Raw genomic sequence first — 14,595 nt, 5'->3', positions numbered from 1 at the left:
CTAATTTTAGATGATTTCTAAAGACTCCTTAAGTTCATGCTTCTATACTCAAATATTTATTTTGCATGTTTAGTGCAGTGAAGGAAAGCTAAGGATCTGAGGAAAGGAATAACAGAGATAGCATAAGAAATTGTTTCTTTACCTTTGGGGTTTAGGAGAAATGAACAACCTGGGATTCAATACAGACATCTACTATGTTAGATTTTTGGAGGTCTGGCAGGGAAATATATATTTTTCATAGATTCCTCAACTGTTTTGTTTCCTATTTACAAGAAAGTTCAAAAACTAGTATTTCAAGTGATATATAACATTTCCCCACAAGGGTTAGAAGCAGTTGATTGGTTTTCTAGATTAAAGCTTTCACAGGAGGACTTTTGTTTGTTTATTTACAATTTAACAGGTATGTGATACTTAACTATATAAATTTGCATTTGGAAATTACATCTCCCAAGTTTCACTTTGGAAACACTAAAACAGAATTTTTTCAGGTGTTTTAAACATCCTTGTTATATGTGTCTATAATTGGAAAATTCATTATGGCACTATGGATATTGCTCAAATGTGAAATGATCACTTGACAAGGAAATGATTAATTTTCTGATGTTCAAATAGAATAACTTAGGAAGAATATGAGCTTCCCATAGGGAACTTATGGTTCAACAAATACATATCTCACTACACAACCTCCATAATTATAGAGCTTAAACATTATTGCACATTAATCCATTCAAAACCCTTAAGTACAGCATGCATGTGAGACAGAGAATAGCCCAATCTTCAGTTAAGTTAAGCCAGACAAGTTCCATATGGCAAACAGGAGCAGAAAGTAGGGCAGAGAATGCAAAAAAGAAGGAAAGTACAGACTGCTCTAAATAGGGATGGAATAGATAAAATCACTCAAGAATGAATAAGTCCCACCCTGAATTGGTTTATGTTGAGGAAAGATCTGAGAAAAGGTACATCAGAATGCTGATTATTGGGAAGCTTAAAAGAAGAGGCTTGGAAATATTCAGTGTCTCATGTAACAATGGGGATGTAGAGTCCAAGGTCTGTCGGGCAGGCCACAAACCGGCAACTCCAATGAAGATCCTCAGTGAACTCTCAGGAGAGTCTGACTGGGCAGCCATGGGAATGGAAGAGCCCAAAATCCATAAGGCGGCTTGAAGCTGGTGGCTCCAGTGAAAAGGTCTGGACAAACTCCACAGGAGAGGCTCACTAGCTGAAGCAGGAAGAGTGACTGTCTCTTCTGAATCCTCTTAAATGCCTTCTGGTGATTAGTTTAACCATCACTCATTGAAGAAGACACTCCCCTTAGTTGATTACAGATGCAATCATCTGTGGACGCAGCCCATGTGATCACGATTTAAGTCCATGAACTGTCCTCATAGCAGGCCAGTGCTTACCCGACCAGACATCCAGGCACCAGCTCCTGGCCAAGTTGACACATGAACCTGACCATGACAGCATGGGTTCAGTAAATGCCACTCTTTGAACCAAAAGAATGGCATCTTTTCAGTGCAATTTTATTGAGATATACTCACAGACCATATAAGTATCCAAAGTATATAATCAGTGGCTCACAGAATCATCATACAGTTGTACATTCATTGCCACAATCAATTTTAGAACATCTTCATTACTCTAAAAAATAAATTAAATGAAAATAAAAATAAAAAAGAACACCCAAAACATCCCATACCCCCCATTATTTATGTATTTATTTTTCTTTATTTTCTTACTCATCTGCCCATACGCCGGATAAAGGGTGTGCCAGTCACAAAGTTTTCACAATCACATGGTCACTTTCTAAAAGCTATATAGTTATACAGTCATCTTCAAGAGTCAAGGCTACTGGGTTACAGTCCAACAGTTTCAGGTATTTCCATCTAGCTATTCTAATATGCTAGAAACTAAAAATGAATATATAATACCTAAAAAAAACCCTCCAGGATGATCTCTCAACTCGATTTGAAATCTCTCAGCTACTGAAACTTTATCTTGTTTCATTTCTTTTCCCCCTTTTGGTCAAGAAGACTTTCTCAATCCCATGATGCCAGGGCCAGGCTCATGCCAGGAGTTGTGTCCCATGTAGTGCTGGGGGTGGGTAATGAGTTTATTTGCAAAGTTGGCTTAGAGAAAGAGAGGCCACATCTGGACAACAAAAGAAGTTCTCTAGAGATGACTATCAGGCATAATTATAAGTAGGCTTAGTCTCCCTTCACAGGAATGCTTCATAAGGGCTTGACTTATTAAGTTGGTAGTTCCTAATGCTTGTGAGAACATCAGGAATTCCTTGGGGGGGGAGTTAAATATTTCCACATTTTTCCAGAATAGGCATTTTTTAAAATAAGAGATCCAATAAGACACCCAGTACCTCACACTACTATAGGAATGTATTACGTCTGATCTAAGTAAACTCTAAGAAATGTTTAAATATCTTAAAAACAACAACCAAAATTCATATAAAGCTAATATAATAAGAGGTGAAAATGTAAGAATGGACTTTTCTGCTGATCGAAGATATTTCTCAGAAGATAAACTGTGAAACAGAGGAAATTCATCACAAAAGCACCCCAAAAAATTAAAAATTGTTAGATAAATATTTAAAGATATAAAAGAAGAATTCAGGTAAGAAATTTTTAAAAACCTACACAATTGGAAAATATCTATATGAAGCTGGTCTAAGCTGTGCATCCCATACAAAAAACAAAAACAAAAATAAAACACTTTATAAAAAAATGAAATCAGGATGGAATAAATTATTTTTCCACAGCAAAAATCAATATAAGAGAATAATAAGCAACATTTTAAAGAAAACTCTGGAAAAGAAGGTAGAATTATATATTTAGTCAAGCCATCCTTCAAATTTCAAGGCTTTAGAAAAAAAATTTCACTTGCAAGTACTCAAGGAAGTTTGTATTCAAGAGCCCCTTCAGAGGACACATTTTTATGTGTAAACTTGCCTCTCCCCAAAAGTCAATGCAGTCTGCAAGCAATCACAATTTTTTTCTGACCTTTTGGACATTCTCTAGGGCTTATGTAGGTCATATAGACAAATGCCCTAGCAGAACTGCCTGTGACAAAATGGTGATTGATATTCAAAGATTCATATTCAAAGAAAATATATGGATCAGCCTACTATGAAAAAATATCTTCCTCTTGTTGTAAAAATAATATCATCTCTATGCAAAAGTTAGAAATTACATAACAGTATATTAAAGAGAATAACAATAAAAGATAACTATTTATACACAGTATTACTAACAATGTACATATTTGGTTTGTAACAGTGTGATATATTACTTCAAAAAACATGAGTTTAATCAAAGTAACCATTTAGCCTGTTGGTGAATAATATTTAAATGTTGAACTCTATGACTATATTTTTTTACCATGATGCCTTATTTACAAATTGACAATGCTTCAGAAATACATTTCAATATATCACTGTGTCTCTTCTTGTTATTAGTCCTCTTAATCCTGAAGCCATTATGTATGAACTTCAGTCCAGTTAGGTTTATATATCACTAACCCCCATTAATTACTGAGATCTCTATTCATTATGGAATAAAATATGATCTATTGCATGATTTCAAGGTATTGTTAAATCACTTAGAATGTTTGAAAAATACTCTTGATCCTGATCCATTCCCTAAATGATTACAGATTATGAAAGTATCATTAAAGGAATAAACAAATAGACAAATGGAGGAGAATAAAGACCTCAAGGAAAGACCAAGGTATATATCAGAGCTAAATATAAAATAAAAAGTTAGTATTATAAACTGATGGTGAAATAATGAGTAGTTTTTGCACGTTGTTGGGGAAAATGTTCTCGAGCTATACGGATAAAATTAAAAAGTATAAACTAAATGGATTAAAACTGATTTATGAAATGTAAAACTACATTGGTAATCTAAAATGTAATACCTTTAGATAAAGCAAACTTTTTAAGTAAATATCTAAAACACAAAGTTAATAGAATTTTCTTAATGTGATTATATAAAATTAATAATTTCTTTTCAAAAAAGGAAACCATCATCATAATTACCAAGCAGACAGGAGATTGGGAAAAATGATTTGTAAATTTGAAACTGAGAAAAAATTAAACAGTTCATACAAAACTGAGACAGACAGCAAGTATGATAGATAAATGGGCAATGAATTAATGGATGAAAGAATCTATGAATTCAGGTGCAATAAATAGAAGAGAAAATACTGGAAGTTAACAGGCATATGTGATGTGAAAACCCAACAATAAAATGAGCAAATAAAAAGTAAAAGGAATATTAATATATATGTATGTCTCTCTCTCTCTCTCTCTCTCTATATATATATATATATATAATTTTTAAGCCATTAGGCTGATAGCAAAAGCTAAATATTGCTTATTATTGTCAGGGATGTGAGATAGAAGAACTCTCCTACTGGTGAGAGTGTAGACTGGTGCCTTACATTCTGCCATGAATTGAGGAGTATGGCTAACTCAATCCTCTTAACTTGAGGTCCAAATCCAACAAAACTAAACCTCCTGTGCAATTTACTTGTATTTCCCAGTGTCCTTTTTAGATGAAAAAAAACAATGCAAAATACCAGGTACCTTAATAATCAATGACCTTATGTCATAACATGGTATTTCAGTTTGCTAAAACTATGGGAATGCAACATATCAGAAATGGGTGGGCTTTTAACAATAATGATTTATTAAGTTACAAGTTACAGTTCTAAGGCTGTAAAAATGTTCACATTAAGGACAACAAGAGGATACCTTCTCTGAGGAAAGGCTGTTGGCATCTGAGGTTCCTTTGTCACATGGGAAATCACATTGAAGGCACATGGCAAGGTTTGCAGGTCCTTCTCTCCCAGGTTTAGCTTCTGGTTTCAGTTGTTTTCTCTCTCAGCTCCTGTGAGTCCTCACTTCACATCTCTGGGGGGTTTCTTTCCAAGCTCTCTGAACTTTTACTGTCTTTTATCTTCTTCTCAAAGGGCTTTAGTAAAGGACTAAGACCCACCTTGAACGGCCTGGGTCACATCGCAATTGAAATGGCCTGACTGAAAGGTTCCACCCGCAATAGGTCTGCCCCACAGGAACAGATTAAAATCACATGGTCTTTCCTGGGCTACACAGCAGATTCAACCCAGCACCCGTAGAAACTGAACATTGGTGAGATAGCACAGAAATATATTTTTATAATAAAAAAATTAGTATATGATTAAAGTCAGACCTGAAATGAGACATTTGAAATAAATTAGTGAATAGGAAGATGGAGAAGGAGGATAGTGGAAAAAAGAAATAATAAGAAAAGAAGGAAGAACTAGTTTAAGGTGTGGTGAAAGAACAAAACTACCAAAGGAATTTTTTTCTTTTATGTTTCAAGGAATAATTACCACATTTCTCTTCAACTGAAACTGTATCTGAGATTTCTCGATTATGATTTTCATGCTACTAATTACAAAGAAATTTCTTCCAAGGCAGTATGGAGGAAAATTTGCTGGGGAGATTCAAGCCATTAATGGAGCTGATGTGGTAGGAAATTGGCAAGAGAAACCAGGAAAGTGGGAAATGGTTCAAAAATCAAAAGAATATCTGAAGCTGTATTAAGAAGGGTGATGCTTAATATCTAGAGTTCTATTAGTGCGTCTGCAAAATTAATGTCAGTCTGTGATAAGTCAATAAATTGACCATCTATAAATGTGCCAAGAATTATGAGAATACAAATCAAAATAGATTATTCTTGCCCTTGAAGGATTTATGCTCAAAGAGGAGAGATATTGTTTCTGATTGTTTGTGGCAAAAGATGGAATAGCTGTATGTAAAAATAATCATGAGAATAAAAGGATGAAGAAAGAATTTAAAGAGGAGTTGATATTGGAACTGGAACCTTAGAAGTTACAGAGGAAGTTTGCCAAGTGTCTTAGTTTTGTAGGGCTTCCATAACCAAGTACCAAGATGTGATCACTTAAAAAATACAAAAGAAATGTATTGTCTCTCACTTCTGGGGGCTAGAATTTTGAAATCAAGATGCCACCAGGGCCATGCTACCTTCGAAATCTGTGTAGTTCTGGCAGTGGTTTGTCAGTAATTTCTTTGGCTTTTGGCATAATACAATCTTTGCCCCCATCACATGGTCATCCTCTTTACCGGCCTCTGTCCAAATTTTTATCCTCTTATTAGTTGCCAGTCATATTGCCTAAAGGGTCCACTCAACTCCAGTGTGATCTTATCATAAGTTACATAATTCCATATGTTATGACCCTGTACTAAATAAGGTCACATTCTGCATGTGCTGGTTTGAAATGATGTGTGTCCCCCTAGGAAAGCCATGTTTTAATCAAAATCCCATTTTGTAAAGGCAGAATCATCCCTGTTCAATACTGTATGTTTGAATCTGGAATTAGATCATCTCCCTGGAGAAGTAACCCAATCAAGGGTGGTTGTTAAACTGGATTAGGGGAGATGTGTCTCCACCCATTTGGGTGGGTCTTGATTAGTTTCTGAAGTCCTAGAAAAGAGGAAACATTTTGGAGAATGAAGGAGATTTAGAGAGAGCAGAGAATGCTGCAGCACCACAAAGCAGAGAGTCCATCAGCCAGCGCTTTGGAGATGAAAAAGGAAAACACTTTGCGGAGAGCTTCATGAAACAGGAAGCCAGGAGAGAAAGCTACCAGATGACGCTGTGCTCAGCTCCAGCCGAGGGAGAAACGTGACTGTGTTCGCCACGTGCCTTCTCGGATGAGAGCAACACCCTGAACTTCATCGGCCTTCTTGAACCAAGGCATGTTTCCCTGGATGCCTTTGATTGGACATTTCTATAGACTTGTTTAATTGGGACATTTTCTCGGCCTTAGGACTGCAAACTAGCAACTCATTAAATTCTCCTTTTTAAAAGCCGTTCCATTTCTGGTATATCGCATTCTGGCAGCTAGCAAACTGGAACTCTGCAGTACTAGGGATTAGGAGTTTTTTGGGGGGAACAGATTCTGGTCCATGACAGCCAATATTCCAGGAAGTGGGAACTCTGTATGTAAAGGTATCATGAGGCTTTTACTATAAACACAGTTTGCTGAGAAACTACTCTTTTTAAAACTCTTACTATATTATGTTACTCCATAAAATAAAATAAAATTTGCTATTATAACCCATCATTAAAGGATGAGGAAAAAGTAAGTCACATACCAAATTACTCAGCTGGAAAGTGACAGAGTTGCAACCATATAAGTGGATTTTTAGATTTCTTAAATTCCTTACAATGGAGATAAAATTGTCATATTTTGGGTAGACCACAATTGTTGCATGGCTAGAGTCTAAAGGAAATTGTCATTGGAAATATCCAAGAAAGATTCTGTAAGTCCAACTTAAAAGGCCATGAAGTACGTTAGGAAGAAGGTGAATTTATCCTGTGGACAGTTTGGAAATAATATCTGAGATATTTCATTCATTTTATTTCATTTTTCATTTTGAGTAATTTTTTTTCGATTGCTCAATTACATTAACTCATGTGAACATAAATTTGACCTTACCAGGGAGGATAAATTGTATAGGAGGGTAAGAAAATGCATATAAATGTATTTTATAATGGTTTAGGCAGGAGATGATGGATCTTTTAGCAAGACAGAAAAGATGTTTGTTAAAGAAATAAAGCAGAGTAATGCTAGGAAAAGGAAGTGGTCATGAACAGTGTCTAAATAGAAAATCTACAGAGGTTCTGACTAAATACAAGGGGTTAGAAACAAGCCATAATGAAAGAAGCATCAGTGGTTCTTTCTTTTATTTTTCCCCTTTAACTTTAGAGGGAGGAAATCTGACTAAAGCTATTATTGATTAGAAGAGTTGGGCTGCATTGACTACAAACAGTGAGTACTTTTATTTTTCGTACTAGTTCATTTAAAACTTTCTCTGTTGATAATACTTTCTCTGCCTCTGATTAGAATTTTTGGTAGATCCCCAAACTTTATGTTTTTTTGCATGGGCAGTCACCAGGAGACAAACCCAGGTGTCCAGCACACAAGAACTCTGCCTGCTGAGCCACCTTGGCCCACCCCCAAAACTTTTAAAATCACATACAGGCAGTAAATTGCATTTGGCCCCTCTCAGATAAAGAAAGGCCAATTCCAAGTTAACAATAAAATAACCACACCATCCTTTTGCTTGAAGCTTCTCCACAAGCTTAGGCTTGATTCAGCCTCAGAACCCCAGTGAAGGTGGAAGGAGTCCTGCGGACATCTGGTCATTTTCAATGCCCCACCCTCTCTGGCTGTGAGCTACTATTTCCAAACTCTGAAGGGGATAGTGTTTACATTCCTCTGAAAAATAAATTTGGAGAAAACATAACAGTTGTATGTCATTGCAGAGTTTAATCTGGATTCATTATTTCCAAAGCATGGCATTTCTCAGCAATTCCTGCAATGTATAATTAATAATGAAGAAATATAAATAAATGTGATCACCAGCTGGAGAGAATTGAGCCGAAAGACGTGAACTGAGAAGAAAATCTGGGGTAACACAGTATTATTGAGATAAGACTGATGAAGGCACCAATTATTCCAAACAGCTGCACACCTAGAGATTCTTCTTTAAAGATTCAGACTGTCAAAAAAATAAAAAATAAAAAAAGATTCAGACTGTCCTGTTGCCTGATGAATAATAGTGGCTCCTGGGGAAATTAGTTGCATATGTGCATTGCACTCCTCCAAAAATAACTATTTTTACTATGAATGAAATAATAACCATTCAGTGAGAATGGAAACTCTTAAAACAAGACATCTCCTCTTGTTTATATTCTCAGAGTTTAGCATGAGTGTATATAGATACTTAATAAAAATAATGTTGAAGGACCAGCTTCTAGCATGAAAGTGTGAAGATCTTCACTGGCCATGCCTCAGGGAAATGGCAGCATTTTTTTTTTAAAACAAAACCCTGAAAATAGACTTAAAAGGGAGAATGGCAGGTGAAACACATCTATCCAAGAAAATTTGCAATTCAATAAGAAAGGCAGGAGGTGGTGGTGTTGATGCAAAATAATTCCCTTCCTCCCCCGTCCTAGTTCAGTGAGGAAGAGACTCTACTCTTGACTACTGCAATCAAGAACACAGGGCTCCCTCTCCTCCAGCTCCCAGCTGCAGGGCTTTCTTCTTTGGAGGAGCAGGCTTTCAGCATTTCTCATTCTGACCCTAGCTGCCTGTTTCTGAGGCTAAGTCCCATGTGATGTCAGTGACTTCAGAAAATATTCCATCAGCAGGCTACAATTTGATTAAAAGAGTTCATAGAGGAATTTATGCCCCAGGGCATTGTTGTAAAGAATAGAATAGTTTCCTAGCAATTAGTGAAGTTTACCAGCTAGGTATAGTCAGGAAAACAGTGGCTGGGAGCCCTACCATGACCACTGTCATCTCAGGTGGGCGTACCCAAAGCTGTGCCTCCCTGAGAGGAAACATCAAAGACCTAACACTGTGTGTTGGAGGGAACAGACTTCACTAAAATAATTCTGCCAGTCTCTATAGAAGTAAAAAGCAAATAATGATCAAAGGCCCTGTTGTGGGGAGCAGTATCCACAATTGCTTCAACATATTATTTATCTAAAATCTCTAGTTTCCAACAACAAAAAAACAGAAGGCATGCAAAGGTAACCCATACACCAAGAAATAAGCAGTGACCAGATGTCAGATTTAGCAGAAAAATAATTCCAAGTAAACATTATAAATATGTTGACAGACTAAATAAAATCTCCTTTAAGGACTAAAGGAAGGTATAATGACAATGTCATATCAAGTCCAGAATATCTAGAAGGAGGTAAAATGTTTTTTTTAAAAGAAAATTAGAAGTTCTGGCATTGATATTGGATAAAGCACAATATCAGAAATAGAAGTATTTGTTTAGCAATAGCTTTGAACTTGTAAAAAGAAACACTAGCAAATTTGAAAATATATCAATAGACATTATGTGATCTAAGTAACAGAGATAAAAAGAACGAGGGAAAATGGAAGAAGCTGCGGAGAAATGTGGTACACTACATAGCACCAACAGATGTGAACAAGAAGAGTGAGAAGGAAAAGCAGCAAAAAATTCAAGGAAATAATGGCTGAAAACCTCCCCCACTTTATTGTAAAATAGAAGCCTATACATTCAAGAAGTTCAACAAACTGCAAGTATATTAAATGCACATATAACATGATAGACACATCATAGTAAGAATGTTAAAAATCTTACTTTTTTAACGAGAAAAAAGACCACAAGAAAATCTTGAAAGCAGCAGGAGAAAGAAAATGGAATATGTCACTTACAAGGGAACCCCAGTAAAATTTATGGCTACCTTATCCGCAGAAATAATGGAGACCAGAAAGCAATAGGATGACATATTTAAATGGGTATCCAATATTCAGCAATCGTATCATTCAAAAATGAAGGCAAGAATGAGTCATGGAAAATGTGGAGTATGAAGATCCACAGGTTGGTCCCCACTGAAATAAACTTAATCTAGAAATAATTATCAGAATCAATTATTCATATACCGAACTGTGGAAATCGATCGGATAAAGCAATAAGGGTCTCCTGATTTAAAGAAAAATGCAAAACCTTTTTAATCTTTTAATCCAGAAACTTAAAGAAATCTCCATCAGATCACAGGCTGACTACAGAAATAACAAAACAGAAACTTCAGTGCCCACACAGCAAATAATATATATTTTGCAAAAATTGTTTGAAATAGTCAGTATAAAAATAGATGAACGAAGCCCTCCAAGCAATTTCTTAGGAGGGGGCAAATATAATTTTCAGAGTTAACACATTACAAAGCCCAAAATATTTAATTCTGAAGAAAAAATTACATAGAATACAGAGAAACAGAAAAATATAGCTCATTCATAGGAAAAAAAATAGACTTTAGCAGAAACTATCTGTGATGATAGGATTAGGTGTCAACCTGACCTGGTGATGATGCCCAGTTCTCCTCTCTTGCAGAGTTAAATGAGACCCGTCATCACAGCTGCCAGCTTCATGGCCTGTTTTACAGATTTTGGATTCTTGTATCCCCACGGTTGCATTTGACACTTTTATAAATCTAATATTTACAGATGTCTCCTGTTCGTTCTGTTTCTCTAGAGAACCTGACTAATACACTATTCTTGAGGGATGCAGATATTTGAATTATGAATCATATACAATAAATCATATGTCTTAAATATGACCCATGAGCTTAAAGGAAGCCATGAAAAAAATAATGGAAATATTAAGAAAAATGCATGAACAAAAGGGAGAGTAATAAAGAGATAGAAATTGCAGAAAGGAACAAATTACAGAGATGAAAATTGCAATAGCTGGAAAAAAAATTGACTGAAGAGATTTAATAGCAGGTTTGAGCAGACAGAAGAAAGATTCATTAAATGTGAAGATAAGACTATTGAAATTTTCCAGTTAGAGGAGCAGAAAGAAAAAAAGAATGAAGAACAACTTACAGAACATTAGAGATCTGTGGAAAACCAGCAAATGTACCAATAGGGCATCATAGGAGTTCCCAAAGAAGAGAGGCAAAAGGAGAAGAAAGAATATTCTAAGAAATAGTGGCTGAAAGCTTCCAAAATTTGAAGACATATATCTATATATATAAGTAACTCAGCAAACTCCAAGAAGGATAAAGTTAAAGAAACCCATAAGATACATTTTAGTAAAATTGTTGAAAGACAGAGACAAAAAGAGAATCTTAAAAGTAGCTCCCATTTAGTGACTTGTCATGTACAAGTGATCCTCAATAAGATTAACTCTGAGTTCTCATCAGAAACCGTGAGAATCAGAATGCAATGGGATGGCATATTTAAAGTGCTAAAAGGAAGAAAGGAAAACAAAAATGCATTGTCCACAAGAATTTTATACTCAGCAAAACAATGTTGCAAGAATGAAGGGAAAATTAAGGCATTCTTAGATAAATCAGTACTAAGGTAGTTTGTTATTGTTATCCTACCTACAAGTTATGCTAAAGGGAGTCTTTCAGAAATAATGAAATGAAAGGATATTAAGACAGTAACTTTAAGCTATTAAGACAGTAACTTTAAGCTGTATGATAAAAAAAACCACTGGTGCATATAATTAATAAGGAAATGTTAAATCCAGTATTACTGTACTTTGAGTTTGTAACTCCTCTTTTATTCTGCATGATTTAAAAAGAAAATGCATAAAACAGTAATTATAAATTTATGTTAAGGGGCACATAAAGTGTAAAGATGCCATTTGTAAAAATAACAATAGAAAGTGGGGAGGGCAGATATGTACAGAAGCAGATAATTTGCATATATTGAAACAACACAATTACATTCTTCAGAAGCACACATGGAATATTTTCCAGGATAGATCATTCTCTAAGGCATAGATAAAATTTCAGTACATTTGAAAGGATAAAAATTACACAAAATAAGTTCTCCAATCCCAGTGGAGTGAAATAAGAAGGTAAAACTTAGGAGCCTAATGAATATATTGGTATTAAACATTGTACCTCTCAATAAACAATGGGTCAAAGAAAGAAAAAAGGAAATCATAAAATACTTTCAGATGAAAAAAATACTTTCAGATGAATGAAAATCAAGCCACAGCATACAAAATCTCATGGGCTAGAGCTAAATGCCTCTTAGAGTGAAATTTATAGCTGTACATGCCTAAGGAAGAAGAAGGATTTAAAATCAATAACTTTTCTTTCCCCGATAAAGAACAAATTAATCATAAGGAAGCAAAACAAAAGGAAATAATAAGGATTAGGGAGGAAATTAATGGAATAGAGGATAGAAAAACAAGGGGACAATCAATGAAACAAAAAACTTGTTCTTTGAAAATATCAAGGAATTTGATAAATATTTAGGTAATTTAAACAACAAAAAAAGACAGAGAGAGAGAAACTCAAATTACTAGAATCAGAAATGGGAAAGAGCAATACTGCCAATCTTATAGAACTAAAGAAACTGTAAATGAATACTATGAATAACTGTACACTAACAAATGAGATAACTTAGATTAAATCAACAAATTCTTAGAAAAATGCTGACTTAATAAGAAATGAGAAATCTGAATAGACCTACAAATGCAGTGATTGAATGCTTAATTTAAAAACTAGCCACAAAGAAAATCCCAGGACCAAATTTGTTTACTAATGAATTCTATCATACATTCAAGAAGAATTAATACCATTTTTCAATTCTTCTTTCTTAGAATTAACACCAATTATGCAAGTTTTTGAAAAAATAATTCAAGAAGGAACACACTTTCCAAATCATTCTGTGCCAGTTTGAAACTGTTGTGTACTCTGGAAAAGCTGTTTTTAAATCCTCATTCAATATTGTTGGGTGGGATTTTGTGTTTACATTGTTGCCATGAGATGTGATCCACTCAGTTGTGGGTGGGACTTTTTGATTAGGTGGTTTCCGTGGTGATACGTCTCTACCCATTCAAAGTAGGATTGCTAACTGAAATCCTCTAAGAGGGAACTGTTTTGGAAAAAGCTTCAGAGTCCACATAGCCAGAGATGCCTGAAGATGCAAAAGAAAATGCCCCTGGGGAAGCCTTGTAAAATAAGGAGAGAAAGCTAGCAAATGTCGCCATGTCCCTTCCCAACTGAGTGAGGTGTCCAGAAACCAAAGACCCCAGCAGATGCGATCCATGTGCCTTCCCGGCTTACAGAGGTGATCCAGATGGCATCAGCCTTTCTTGAGTGAAGGTAACCTCTTGTTGGTGCCTTAATTTGAACACTTTTATAGCCTTAGAACTGCAAAATTGCAACTTCATATATCCCCATTAAAAGCCATTTGGTTTCTGGTATATTGCATTCTAGCAGCTTTAGCAAACTAATATACATTGTGGTATATTATACATGGCTAATATTATACTGATACCACAATAGACAGAGGCATCACAAGAAAAGACAACTTCAAGCCAATATTCATTATGAATATGAATTCAAACATCCTCACTAAAATATGAATAAGCAGAATCCAGCACCATATAAAAAATTCCTAACACATGACCAGTGGGATTCATCCCAGGGATGCAATGTTAGTTTGACATCTGAAAATCAGTTGTATAATACCACATAACAATGGAATAAAAAACAAAAATTACATGGTCAATTCCACAGATGAAAAAAATTTCCAAAATTCAACAACCTCTCATGGTTAAATCACCCAACAAACTGGGAATATAAGAGAACTTCCTCAGTCTGAAAAATGGCATTTATAAAAAGGTCACAGCTAGCATTATATTTAAGGGTGGAAGATTGGAAGCTTCCCCACTTAAATCAGGAACAAGGGAGTGATATCTACTGTCACCATTTCTATTCAACATTGTAATGGAGATTCCAGCTGGGGACATTAGGAAATAAACAGAAATAAAAGCCATCTGGATTGGAAAGGAAGAAGAAAACAAACTTTTTTTGTAATTGGCACAATCTTGTATAAAGAAAATCATTAGAGATCCACTAAAACAATTATTAGAACTAATAAATAATTTGACCATGGGTACAGGATAAAAGAGTAATATAAAAAATCAATTGTATTCCTATACACTTACAATGAGCCATCCAAATTTGAAATAAAATTGGATTCAATTCACATGGCTTCAGA

The sequence above is a fragment of the Tamandua tetradactyla genome, chromosome 12 (genome assembly GCF_023851605.1).
Source record: "Tamandua tetradactyla isolate mTamTet1 chromosome 12, mTamTet1.pri, whole genome shotgun sequence".
Lineage (NCBI taxonomy): Eukaryota > Metazoa > Chordata > Mammalia > Pilosa > Myrmecophagidae > Tamandua > Tamandua tetradactyla.
This window is presented reverse-complemented; position numbering follows the sequence as displayed.